The sequence below is a fragment of the Triturus cristatus genome, chromosome 10 (assembly GCF_964204655.1).
Source record: "Triturus cristatus chromosome 10, aTriCri1.1, whole genome shotgun sequence".
NCBI lineage: Eukaryota > Metazoa > Chordata > Amphibia > Caudata > Salamandridae > Triturus > Triturus cristatus.
Genome location: NC_140593.1, coordinates 51,983,119 through 51,997,472, shown reverse-complemented (window position 1 = coordinate 51,997,472; position 14,354 = coordinate 51,983,119).

Genomic DNA, 14,354 nt, shown 5'->3' with positions numbered 1-14,354 from the left:
AGGGTGTCCACCGGGGCCCGGGGAGGCTCTCCCCAGCCTGGCTAGGGTTCGGAGGCTGGGCCCGGACCCGGGGCTTGTGCTCCGTCACAGTGTCCCATGGTGCGGGAGCCCCCCGTCCTGCAAGCCAGCCGAGGGTCCGTGCGCTGGGGAAAGGGTGTCCACCGGGGCCCAGGGAGGCTCTCCCCGGCCTGGCTAGGGTTCTGAAGCTGGGACCGGGCCCGGGGCTCGTGCTCCGTCCGGCAGGCCCCGGGGTGTGGGAGCCCCCGTCTTGCAAGCTAGCCGAGGGTCCGGGCGCTGGAGACAGGGGTCCACCGGGGCCCGGGGGAGGCTCTCCCCGGCCTGGCTGCTTTCAGAAGCAGGGACCGGGCCGGTGAGCAGGGGTGGCTGGCTTTATCTGCTACGCTGGCGGAGCGGAATTTTCTGCCCACCCCTACTCGCAACACCTAAATACCTGAAAGGAGACGGCGACCACATTGTAGAAGTTCTCGGTAATTACTGCAAATGGACGACGACCGGTGGCTCCCCAAAAAACAACAGCAAACAGGAACTCCAGGCACTGACATAACACAGCATGTTAGTTTTGGAAAACAGGTCTCAGAAACAGGCTTAAATCCAGCGGGGGAATACCATCCGCTATGCAGGAACTTTCGTAAGACTGGAAAGTTTGTCAAGCCCCGACTCTGAGAAGAGGCGGGGCTTTATAGCCTCGTGGAGAGATGTAATGCCGGATTTTGTTTCCCGGTTGGCGTCCCAAGGACGTCTGGTACCTGTAGTTTCTCGTATAGCATTCGCCCCCTAGTGGCGCCTCATTCTCCACCATCCATACCGTTCTCTTTCTTACAGAGGGGAAAAGAAAGATAGTCGACATGTGTCCTTTGGAACCCTGTCTGTGGTAGGCAATCGCGACATACCTGTATTCTACATCTGTTGCAGTGAGCGAATTAGCCCATTGTATCCATCTTAGATGTAAGGCTTTAGCGTTGGGCACGCTTACCTTTGTCGCAGCCTCTAAGGCTGGAACTGGGGTAATGACTATTATATGTTTCCCTTGAGCCAGGGCTCTTTCTCTCCTACAGCAGTCTCTACTGCTGTTAGAAGTTTTTCAGTTGATGAAAAACGCATCTCAGCATTTGTGTACAAATGTGATTTGTATGCTATTGGTACTGTCTCACCTTCATTATATGTTAGATAGTTGTACCCAGATTGATCCGCAACTATACTGATCACCAGGTTGCGTACATTTACGCGTGTCTGTGTTTTGAAGCTATCATGTCAGCTTGTAAGGAACAAAGAGTATCTGTGTGTTCCTGTGTACACTGTCTAACTGAAAAGTCAGGTTTTATCAAATCGTAGAAAGGTTTTACTCTTTCTGCGTAATCCAAAATGTATGTTCAGCCAAAGTTCAGGAATACCAGGATTGATTGTAAATATTTTTAGGATTTCGGAGGTGGGAGCAACACGCATTTTTCTAAAAAGTTAACTGCTAGACTTCTCTCCACTTAAAAGCTCATATCTTAGAAAAAGGACATTAAGGTGGAAAATCTTCGATTTTTTAAAGTTGAATTTGTAACCCTCAGAGGCAAACCCCAAAATTATGGTGTTTACTCTGTTTAAGTGTTCCTCCAGGTCATCATCCGTCAGATAAATATCATCTACATAGGACAATGCCTCCTCATCCAGATTTTGAAGTATTTCAGTTACCCTAGCCGAAAACAACTCGGGCTATTCTTATACCCCGACAAAATTGATGCTGGGACCCTAGTGCTGAGCATGCTGTCAAACATCTGCTCTCAGGCGCTAAATTTTGGCAAAAAAATCCATTTGAGATATCTAGTTTTGTTTTGTATTTTTTCCACGCAATGTTATTAATTAATGCGGCACTGTGTGCATTCTGTACTGCAAATGTTTTAGTGCAAGTGTTTAAATGTCTGTAACCCAATATTAGACGGTATGTGTTGTCTGGTTTTGATACAGGAAACAAAGGGTTATTCATTTGAGAGGTGCATGTTTCAATCACTCTTTGGAATTCAAGTTGATCTAAGATCTCCCTGACCTGTTTTTTAGCTTCTTGCTTTATTGGATACTGCCTTTGTGCAGTTGGAGTATTTTTTAATTGAATTATGTGGTGGGTTGAATCCTCATCCCATCCAACATGGTTTTTGTAAAATTCAGTTGCTTGGGCTACCGCCCACTCACGTGCATATGTATATTTTAAATATTTTGGAATATGGTCGGAGAATGCTGGTAAAATTACTGTTTCTCCCCTAGGGCAATCCATGACGAATGCTGGAGGCCAATCCTGTTCAGCGAACAAAATGTCATAGTCTAACGTTAGGTTCTCCCAAAAGAGACCTCTAACTGGCCAGCATTTGTCCTCCTCCATTTGGAGTGTTATTTCATACAATTTATGTCAGACACTTACCCTAGTGTCAGGTGTTTCCACCGTGATGTAATCATTCAAGTCCGCTGTCACCAGAACTTCCATCAGGTTCTGTCAAGCTATTGTTACTTCTGCTGCGCTGTCTAGCATCGTCAGAGCCCATTCCCCGTTCAGTGGTCGAGTCCTCAGAATTCTGGACATGTCTGATCTTTAGACCTGCAATCTTCTTCTTTTATAACTGTGGCTTTTGTTTTGGTTTATCTTCTTTTTTGGAAGTATATTCTTGAGCGTGTTGCTTGTCTCTGGACCTTGCACTCTCTTCTTGTCTGTCTGACCTTCTTTCTCTCTCTGAGTTTTTCGTTGAACCCTGAAAGGAACGAGGGGAGCATGTATCAGTATCCTGATACCTGTCAGGTTTATTAAAATGATCCCTATTCCTAAGGTTGTACCTCCTTTCGGAGGGCTCCTGTGGAGATCTTCTTCTGGACTGAGATCTGTTTTCATTAACTTTTTGTTTTTTGTTATTGTGCCACTTCTTTTTAGAAGAAGCAGGTATCTGCTTGAAGGTCTCCTTTTTCGGGACTACCCATCAATTTTGGTTTTAATGCTTTACCATCCAAACTGTCCCTGCCCAATTCTGCATATGCAGTTTCAATTATTTTAGGTAGTTTGTGCTCCTGCTTTAAAGGACTGAACTCCCTTAGGCGTTGGCGGATAGCCACTGATGCTGCCTTCCCTTTAATATTTGCTAATATTATAGCCGATACCTGGACATAGTTACCTAGTAACTTCATCCCTAAGTTCAGAGCAGGCTCTGCACCGTACTCATTTTGTATTTGTCTTAACACATCTGGTATTACAGGTAAGGATGGTATACCATGAGTTCTGGTATATATGGCAGTGAAAACTGTACCCCAAGAGGTACAATCCTCTATCTGTGGTGTTATCCGCATGGGCAAGCAGATTGTCAGAATTCTGTGTTTTTCATAAGGGCTGGTATTTGGGAATACTGCTTCTAGCTGTGTTATTTTCTGAGCTATCCAGAATGGCATTTGTTCACGATTCGCGGGCATTTTACCCAGTACAGCATGTAACGTTTGTGGTGTAATCTTAGTTGTTGTGTTTTGAACGTTAGCCCTTGCTGGCTGGACTGTAAGTGTCCTCATGACGAACTGCGTCATGTTTCTGTAAAGTTTTAATATTTCTTTGTGAAGTATGAGTAAGTCTGGTCCTGGCATTGTTTCAATGTCAGGATGTGGTGTGAAGGCTGCTAATATTGGCAATGTTGCCCCTTCACTTCTGAGCGGGCCGAGTCTCACTCTTCTTCTTGTATGGGGTAAGGCACCTTTAAACCAGAATAAATGTTCCTGGTACGTGAGGGGAGCCTCAATGTCCGCATATGGACAATATTCCGCTGGTGGTTCATCTTCTGTGTAAAAATGAAAAGTTTTTGTTCTTGCATTTGCTGCTAGGAATGTGACCCAAAAATAAAATACCTCTGTTCTGTATGATTCATGTGCCTCAATCAGGAAAGCTACTATGCCACCCCTAGGTGTTAAACCATGTGCAAGCAGTTTCAGGGTGACTTCATTTCTAACATTTTCTGCAATCTGGATTGCATCTGCATTTTCTTCTTCGTCCGAGAAGTGCAAATTTTGCACAACTCTCTCCGCGTTGTCTGCATCTTCTGTCATTGTTTTAAGTGAAGATTTTTTTTTTCAAGTGAACTAAGATAAGGTGTTTTGCACAGTTTTTAGCAACACTGGGTCCTTCAAACTTGATTAACCAACAGCCAATATATAGGATATTTAGCATATTTAGCTGTGGCGGAGTTTTGCCCACCCACTCCAGACCTCTCTGGTGTTTTGTGAATTGGGATTTCTGATAATAACACAACTGAACTACTCAGATTCTACTGTTAAATAAGTACCCAACCAACGTTGGCGGTGCCATGTTGTATTGTTCCTGTACAAAGTATACAGGATCTGCGCGTTTAGACAACATACACTGTAGGATTGGTGTCAGACAAACTCTGATCACCCTCACCGGGTATGTTGGCCTTTTGTACCAACAAGCTCACAGTGCCACTAGAATCTCCTCTTACCAAGGAGAGACTAGTTACTGGAAACCATCGAACATGACAAACCTGATCCCTCAGGACCGTGGAAACAATATACTACCTTCCGCTCAGTCACTCGTGCTTGCTTAGTCTGTCTCAGAGAAATATACTGAATAAATCTAGAGAAGTGGGCGCCTCTTTGTGAGAAGTTGGCCTGATGTATGATGTCACTAGTTCTAGTGTACACCTTATATCAGTCCAAATACCCTTATGGTGATTGGTTGTAAAGTCAACCTTATAGACCAGCTATCCTAGTGGTAGCATGGACAAGAGCAGTCTTAGGCTAAACTCTGAATGGCATGTGAAGCCAGCTGTGATACCATATATAATCCCTTGAATACCAAATGAAAGGACACCACAACAGATATATATATAAAATAAAGTGTATTTATTCTAGTCAAACCCTCAGCACTCTTTATGAGATTAGAGGTGAGTACAACACTGTCTTATTTAAGCATACATTAAGTCACACAGGTAAGTAATACAGTTAGGCCCTAGGGGCCACGCAAACCATATACTAAGTAAGTGGTATAAGGACCACTGTCACGGAAATAGGATAGGCCTAGGCCTAGGGAATCGCTGGGGCTACACTACACTAGCAACAGTTAGGAAGTCGGAGGCCCACGGGATTCAGGTGCAGAGTGGAAACACTCACGCGTAATGCGTAAAAGTCGATAGAAATAGTAGTTGTTAGAAATTAACAGTTTAAGGACACTTCTAAAGCAGCTAGAGAGTCGAGACTCGGAAACTAGACCCTAGGATAGTCACTACCCTTGTGAGCACCGAAGTACCCAAGTTACCTAGCCCACAGGCTGCGGGTGCATAGGTGTGAACTTGCGTTGGGTTTTGTCGTGGACTTCTATGGATGCCTGAAGGAAAGATGCTGACAGGCAGTCAGTGAAGAGTGTCCGGTGGATCCCAAGGCTGGGATCAAGAAGAGAGGAGACCTGCAAGCAGAAGGGACAGAGTCAAGGTCACTAGCCAGTGACCACGTGGAACCAGGAAGGAACCAGGCGATGTCGTGAAGATTGCAGGTGAAGGTGAAGCTTGTCGCTGCAGCCATGAGGACCAGGGAACATCGAGGACGACCAGGACCAGGAGGCGAGCTGTCCCACGAAGGCTCTTGCTGTCGGCGGCGTCGAAGTTGGACTAGGACTCACCAAGCCTTGGCAAGCGGAACCCACGAAGAACGGAGGACTTGCTACTGGTGCAGACCAGGAAGGTCTGGGGTGCTTCTCTTTTTCAAAGAAGCAGGAGCCAGTCTGGAGGAGTCAAACCAGTGGTGAAGATTTCTGGATGCGTCGTCACAAAGGCCACTAGCCAACGGGCAAGCAACCGGACAGACGCGGCAAGCAGGAAAATGCAGAAGGGCCCCACGCAGGACTCGTGGAGTGTGGGGGGCTGATCTTAGGTGCAGATGGTGCTTGGGGTTGGGGCTTCTCAATCCCCGGTACACAACTTCGAGGGTGCCTCAGAAGCTGCGCTTGAAGATACTAGCCACTTGTCCCAGGTAGCCGGTCCCACGTCTCTCGTCGCCTCCACAGATCTCAGCTCGGCTGTGGATGTGGATCAGGGTCGGAGAAGTCTGGAAGTCAAGGCTCTGGTCAGGCTCTGCAGTCGGTCCCTCGTAGAACTTCAGCAAAGCAAAGGGTAGTCTCTTGATGGTGCCTGTTTGCACAGGGTAGCCACTCCTTGGCCACAAGGGAGATTCTTCAGTCTTCTTCTTTCCTCGAATGTCGAAGGTCCAGAGTTTCTGTTCAAGTTGCAGGTTCAGGATAATCTAATCTCCTGGGGCCCAGCTACCACTCTTATACTAATCTGGGGGGCTGGGTTACCTGCTAGGTCACGCCTTATGGGTGGGACCTGGGAGGGGGGTGGTTACACCCCCTTCCCTTTGTCCAGTTTCGCACCAGGACTGGGGCTAGAGTGCCCCAGCACCGGTTTGAACTGGACTATGCACGGGACACCTTGTGTGCCCCAGGCATGTCTCATTCTTTTCATCCCTCCCTGCCCCAATACACTAAGGCCTGTCTGGGGTGGTGCTCGCACCTCCCAAGGCAGGAAACCTATTGTCCAAGCCTCCCTTGCCGGGATCACTCCCAGCAGCAGGAGGTCAGACTTGTGTCTGTGGCAGCAGCATCCATTTTGTGATGCTGGGGCTCTGGTTAACTTTAACCGGGTAAGTAGGTTACAACATGTCTTCTCCCTCTAGAAGGGAGGGATAATATCCTCATCCCCAGAAATGGGATGGGGGTATTATTCCAAAGTGTTAGACACCTTACACAACATGTTTTGATAAAGCCAAACCATAGTTACCATAACCGTTTAAGATTATAAGGCACTTTAAGAGTATATGGTAGGCTATATCATAGAACAGCTATAAGGACATGGTTCCGAAAGCTGCAGACAGGCTCAGCTCATGCTAGAGCACCATCTCACATGTTACCAAGCACTCTGCCTCCAGGATTGTTAAGGCCTGCCATAGGAGTGGCTGATAGGTACACATGTGTCTATATGTAAGTTAGGTATAGGAATACTACACCTAAGCAAGGAGTGATTACACAACCTTGCCCCAGCTGAGTGATCAGCCAGTTGTGTCATAATGGAAGGCCAGGCCAGGGGTGGCACAATACATGCTGCAGCCCCTGGTAGGCCTAGGATACACCTATGCCCTGGGTACCTAAGGTACACTGTACAGGGGCCAATAAGGTGATCCTATCCAAATGGGTTATGCACCTAAAGTACATAGTATCAATTTAGAGAGAGAACAGCAGGGCTGTGGGTCTGGTTAGCAGGACCACAGACACAAGTCGAAAACCAGTAAAGCAAAAGCAAAAAGTGGGGGTGAACATAGAAAGCAGACCCTACTCTCCTACACAACCCCCCCCCCCCAAACTTAGGGACATTAAACTAACCTTGACCAGTTGAGTCTTCATGTTCTAAGTGGAAATATCTGGAGAGTCCATCTGCATTGGCATGGTCAGTCCCAGGTCTATGTTCCACTGTGAAGTCCATCCCCTGTAGGGAAATGGACCACCTAAGAAGTTTGGGATTTTCACCCTTCATCTGATTTAGCCACAAGAGGGACTTATGGTCTGTCTGAATCTTGAAGTGAGTGCCAAACAAGTATGGCCTCAGCTTCTTCAGGGCCCAAACCACAGCAAAGGCCTCCCTCTCAATAGCTGACCAACGTTTCTCTCTAGGGGTCAGCCTTCTACTTATAAAAGCAATGGGCTGGTCTTGACCATCTACATTCAGTTGTGAAAGAACTGCTCCCACACCTAACTCAGAAGCATCTGTCTGGACAATGAACTCTTTGGAGTAGTCTGGACTTTTCAGAATAGGTGCACTGCACATGGCCTGCTTCAGGTCATCAAATGCTTTTTGACAGCTTACTGTCCACTGAACTTTCTTTGGCATTTTCTTGGAGGTCAAGTCATTAAGTGGTGTCACAATGGACCCATAGTTCTTAACAAACGTTCTGTAGTACCCAGTCAGGCCCAAGAAAGCTCTGACCAGAGTCTGGGTAGTTGGAGGAGTCCAGTCCTTTATGGTCTGGATCTTGCTCTCCAGTGGTTGAACCTGACCCCCACCAACTAGGTGGCCCAGGTATACAACCTTTCTCTGCCCTATCTGGCACTTAGTGGCCTTGATAGTGAGGCCTGCCTTTTGCAGGGCCTCTAAAACATTCCTCAGGTGGACCAGGTGATCCTCCCAGGTGGAGCTAAAGACAGCAATATCATCAAGATAAGCTGCACAATAATCATCCAACCCAGTAAGGACTTGATTCACCAACCTTTGGAAAGTGGCAGGTGCATTCCTCAAACCAAAGGGCATTACCACAAATTGATAATGTCCTCCTGGGGTCGAGAAAGCAGTTTTAGCCTTTGCATTCTCAGCTAATCTGATTTGCCAGTAGCCTGCTGTTAGGTCAAATGTGCTCAAAAACTTAGCAGCTGCCAGTCTGTCAATGAGCTCATCTGCCCTAGGTATTGGGTGGGCATCTGTCCTAGTGACAGCATTGAGACCTCTGTAATCCACGCAAAACCTCATCTCTCTCTTACCATCTTGGGTGTGAGGCTTTGGCACAAGGACTACAGGACTAGCCCAAGGGCTCTCTGAAGGTTCAATGACTCCCAGCTCCAACATCTTTTGTACCTCAACATTTATGCAGTCCCTGACATGGTCAGGTTGCCTGTAGATTTTACTCTTCACAGGCAGACTGTCACCAGTGTCCACCTCATGGGTGCACCAGTTTGTCTGACTTGGGGTCAGAGAGAACATATGTCTGTAGGATTGCAGAACCTGTCTGCAGTCCTGTTGCTGATGGACAGTGAGGCTGTCAGAAAAGACCACACCATCAACTGAGCCATCATCAGGGTTCTGAGTCAACAGGTCTGGGAGAGGGTCACTCTCTTCCTCCTGCCCCTCATCTGTAGCCATGAGTAAGCCCATGTCTGCCCTGTCAACATATGCCTTCAATCTGTTGACATGAAGCACCCTGTGGGGGCTTCTGGGAGTCCCAAGGTCCACCAAGTAGGTGACTTCTCCCTTTTTCTCAACAATAGTGTGGGGTCCAGACCATTTGTCTTGGAGTGCTGCTGGGGCCACTGGCTCCAACACCCACACTTTCTGCCCTGGCTGGTAAACAGTCAGCACAGCCTTTTGGTCATGCCAAGCTTTTGGGAGTTCTTGGCTTGCCTCGAGGTTTTTAGAAGCCTTCTTCATATACTCTGCCATCCTGGAGCGGAGACCAAGTACATAATCCACTATATCAAGTTTGGGTTGTCTGAGAGGTCTCTCCCATCCTTCCCTCACTAAACATAGGGGTCCTCTTACAGGATGCCCAAACAAAAGCTCAAAAGCGCTGCAGCCAACCCCCTTTTGTGGGACCTCTCTGTAAGCAAACAGAAGGCAGGGTAAAAGGATGTTCCATCTTCGCCTAAGCTTGTATGGTAAACCTTTTATCATTCCCTTTAGGGTCTTGTTGAATCTCTCAACAAGCCCATTGCACTGTGGGTGATAGGGTGTGGTGAACTTGTAGTTCACACCACACTCCTTCCACATTGCAGTCAAGTATCCTGACATGAAGTTGGCACCTCTGTCAGAAATTACCTCCTTTGGAAAGCCCACTCTGGAGAATACTCCAAGCAGGGCCCTTGCCACAACAGGAGCTGTTGTGGTCCTCAGGGGAATAGCTTCTGGATACCTGGTGGCATGGTCCACTATCACCAGTATGAATCTGTGCCCAGATGCTGTTTGTGGGTCCATTGGTCCTACAATATCTATGCCCACTCTTTCAAAGGGAACCTCCACCACAGGTAGTGGTATGAGGGGGGCCTTTGTGGTGCCACCTGATTTGCCACTGGCTTGGCAGGTGACACAGGAGCGACAAAACTCCTTAGTATCTTCTGACATATGGGGCCAGTGAAAGTGAGGGACAAGCCTGTCCCAAGTCTTGTTCTGGCCTAAATGTCCTGCAAGGGGAATGTCATGGGCCAAGGTAAGAAGGAAGCCTCTGAACTTCAGTGGTATGACCAACCTCCTGGATGCACCAGGCTTGGGGTCTCTAGCCTCTGAGTACAGTAGCCCTTCATCCCAATACACTCTATGGGTACCTTGAGCATTCCCTGCAGCCTCAGCAGCAGCCAGCTGTCTGAGGGGTTCAAGAGAGGGGCAGTCTAATTGAGCCTGCCTCAGATCTGCCCTTGAAGGTCCCCCTGTCCCAAGAAACTCAACCTGATCAGGTTCAAGTTCTTCTAGGACAGTTCCTTCAGGGCTCTCAGAATCATCCTCCTGGGAGGGCTGATCCACTACCTGAGGCAGTGGGGAAGGCACAGCCTTAACCCTACTGCTCTTTCTCTTGGGTTGTGACTGGTCCATAGTTTCAGGATCCAGCACTTGTTCAGTGGTGCACTTTTTGGCCTGTGACCTGGTCACAGCAAGGACATGTGCATCTATTCCCAGCATTTCTGCATGGGTCCTATACTCCACTTCAGACCAAACTGAAGTTTCAAGATCATTGCCCAGTAAACACTCTACAGGAAGGTCTGAACTAACAACAACTTTCTTGAGGCCAGTTACCCCTCCCCAGGAGAAGTTAACAATAGCCACACTATGGGAGGTAGTGGCATTGCTAGCGTTGGTCACTAGGTAATTCTCACCTAGTATGATCTGTCCAGGGTCCACAAAGGCAGGTGTCACCATTGTGACACTAGCCCCAGTGTCCCTGTAGGCCTGAGCCATTCTTTGGTTGATAAATGGAGTCTGTCTGTACTTGCCCAGGTTACTGGGGCCTACAGTAGAGGACAAAGCTAAGTCCCCATCACAGATCAGAACAGCCTGAGTAGGTATTCTGACTAGGCCAGAATCCTCCTCAGTTCCCAGGGTTAACCCTACTACACCCTTTTGCTGGGAACCACCACTTACAGCTGGACTAGGGGGTACAGTTGCCTTAGGGGCAATGGTGGCTGGGGGCTTATCCTTTTTGGTGCACTCACTAAACCAATGTGAGTTGGACTTACAATAGTTGCACCATGGTTTCTTTTGGCCATCTTTCTTTTTATCCTTTTTGGGAACACCCTCCCCCTGAGCCTTTTGGGGGCCTGGTGAAGACTTCTGGTCTTTTTGTTTCTGCTCATTACCCTTCTGGTCTGCATTTTTCTGATCACCGCCCTGGTTCTGGTTTTTCTGCTTAACTCTAGTCCTGACCCATCTATCTGCCTTCTTTCCCAATTCTTGGGGAGAAGTCAGATCAGAATCAATTAGGTGTTGATGCAGTAGCTGGTTTTGACAGTTGTTAAGGATTTGCTCTCTCGTGATCAAATTATACAATCCTGTATAGTCCTTAACCTTACTTCCCACTAGCCAGCCTTCCAGAGCCTTAGTGGCACAATCTACAAAGTCAGTCCAGTCCTGAGTCTGTGTCTTCTGGGTATCCCTGAACAACAACCTGTATTGTTCAGTGGTTAGGCCAAACCCATCAATTAGAGCACTCTTCAGGACAGTGTAATTGTCTGCATCCTCATCACTAACTGTGAGGAGCTTGTCTCTACCTTTCTCAGAGAAGGAGAGCCACAAGATAGCTGCCCACTGACTTTGGGGTACCTGCTGTACTTTGCAAGCTCTCTCCAAAGCAGTTATCCATTTGTGGATGTCATCCCCACACTTGTAGGGAGGGACAATCTTGCTCAGGTTTCTATTATCATAGGTCCTGTCTCTATCCTTAGGGATATTGCTGCCACCAGTGGGTTCTGACCCACTTAACTTCTGTTCTCTAGCCAGAGCAAGCTTCTCCTTGGCAAGGGCAAGTTCTTCCCTCTGAATCCTCAGATTAGCTTCCCTCATTCTGGCTTCATGCTCCCTTCTCTCAGGGGAAGTCATTCCCCTGTGAGAGGAAGCACTAGAGATGCTAGAGACATGGGAGTGGATGGATTCCCTTGAAGGGGATCTGTCCCTCCTGCTTCTCTGGTTAAGCCCACTTGGGGGTCTGTATGGGGGGACCCCATGCAAACTCCCATGTAAGCTTAGGTTAGCCTGGCTAAGTCTTCCTACTTGGCCCTGGCTGTCTACCTCTTCCTCTGAAGCCCCATCGGACTCCTCTGTGGTGGGTAGACCCTTATCTACAGCTATGGCACCATACTTGGCAGCTCTTTCAGCATCATAGGCCTCCAGAAGCTCCACTAGCTGTCTAAGGGTAGGGTTGGAGCCCTGTTTTAATCTCCTGGAGGTACACAGTTGTCTCATCTCCTGGAAAGTGAATGCATCATATCTAGAGGGAATCTGTCTAGGATTCTCCTCTCCTGAGGGAGCATCAGTGTGATCTCCATTCAGGGACATGATTCTAGTGAGGGTGTGGTGTGTGCACCTACCTACACTAGTTGTATCTACTAAACCTCTCTAGTAGTTGTAGTCAGGGTGTGTTACTCCCTTCAACCTACAACCACTAAGTCCAGTAGGACTTAAGTATTATAACCTATGTTATATGTACCTAAACAATATCTGTGTGATCTTTCAATTTAGTATCTCAAGATTACAATGGTATTACAACAGCAAGCTCAGATCCCAACCGCTGCTCACCAATGTGAGAAGTTGGCCTGATGTATGATGTCACTAGTTCTAGTGTACACCTTATATCAGTCCAAATACCCTTCTGGTGATTGGTTGTAAAGTCAACCTTATAGACCAGCTATCCTAGTGGTAGTATGGACAAGAGCAGTCTTAGGCTAAACTCTGAATGGCATGTGAAGCCAGCTGTGATACCATATATAATCCCTTGAATACCAAATGAAAGGACACCACAACAGATATATATATAAAATAAAGTGTATTTATTCTAGTCAAACCCTCAGCACTCTTTATGAGATTAGAGGTAAGTACAACACTGTCTTATTTAAGCATATAAGCATACATTAAGTCACACAGGTAAGTAATACAGTTAGGCCCTAGGGGCCACGCAAACCATATACTAAGTAAGTGGTATAAGGACCACTGTCACGGAAATAGGATAGGCCTAGGCCTAGGGAATCGCTGGGGCTACACTACACTAGCAACAGTTAGGAAGTCGGAGGCCCACGGGATTCAGGTGCAGAGTGGAAACACTCACGCGTAATGCGTAAAAGTCGATAGAAATAGTAGTTGTTAGAAATTAACAGTTTAAGGACACTTCTAAAGCAGCTAGAGAGTCGAGACTCGGAAACTAGACCCTAGGATAGTCACTACCCTTGTGAGCACCGAAGTACCCAAGTTACCTAGCCCACAGGCTGCGGGTGCATAGGTGTGAACTTGCGTCGGGTTTCGTCGTGGACTTCTATGGATGCCTGAAGGAAAGATGCTGACAGGCAGTCAGTGAAGAGTGTCCGGTGGATCCCAAGGCTGGGATCAAGAAGAGAGGAGACCTGCAAGCAGAAGGGACAGACTCAAGGTCACTAGCCAGTGACCACGTGGAACCAGGAAGGAACCAGGCGATGTCGTGAAGATTGCAGGTGAAGGTGAAGCTTGTCGCTGCAGCCACGAGGACCAGGGAACGTTGAGGACGACCAGGACCAGGAGGCGAGCTGTCCCACGAAGGCTCTTGCTGTCGGCGGCGTCGAAGTTGGACTAGGACTCACCAAGCCTTGGCAAGCGGAACCCACGAAGAACGGAGGACTTGCTTCTGGTGCAGACCAGGAAGGTCTGGGGTGCTTCTCTTTTTCAAAGAAGCTGGAGCCAGTCTGGAGGAGCCAAACCAGCGGTGAAGATTTCTGGATGCATCGTCACAAAGGCCACTAGCCAACGGGCAAGCAACCGGACAGACGCGGCAAGCAGGAAAATGCAGAAGGGCCCCACGCAGGACTCGTGGAGTGTGGGGGGCTGATCTTCGGTGCAGATGGTGCTTGGGGTTGGGGCTTCTCAATCCCCGGTGCACAACTTCGAGGGTGCCTCAGAAGCTGCGCTTGAAGATACTAGCCACTTGTCCCAGGTAGCCGGTCCCACGTCTCTCGTCGCCTCCACGGATCTCAGCTCGGCTGTGGATGTGGATCAGGGTCGGAGAAGTCTGGAAGTCAAGGCTCTGGTCGGGCTCTGCAGTCGGTCCCTCCTAGAACTTCAGCAAAGCAAAGGGTAGTCTCTTGATGGTGCCTGTTTGCACAGGGTAGCCACTCCTTGGCCACAAGGGAGATTCTTCAGTCTTCTTCTTTCGTCGAATGTCGAAGGTCCAGAGTTTCTGTTCAAGTTGCAGGTTCAGGATAATCTAATCTCCTGGGGCCCAGCTACCACTCTTATACTAATCTGGGGGGCTGGGTTACCTACTAGGTCACGCCTTATGGGTGGGACCTGGGAGGGGGGTGGTTACACCCCCTTCCCTTTGTCCAGTTT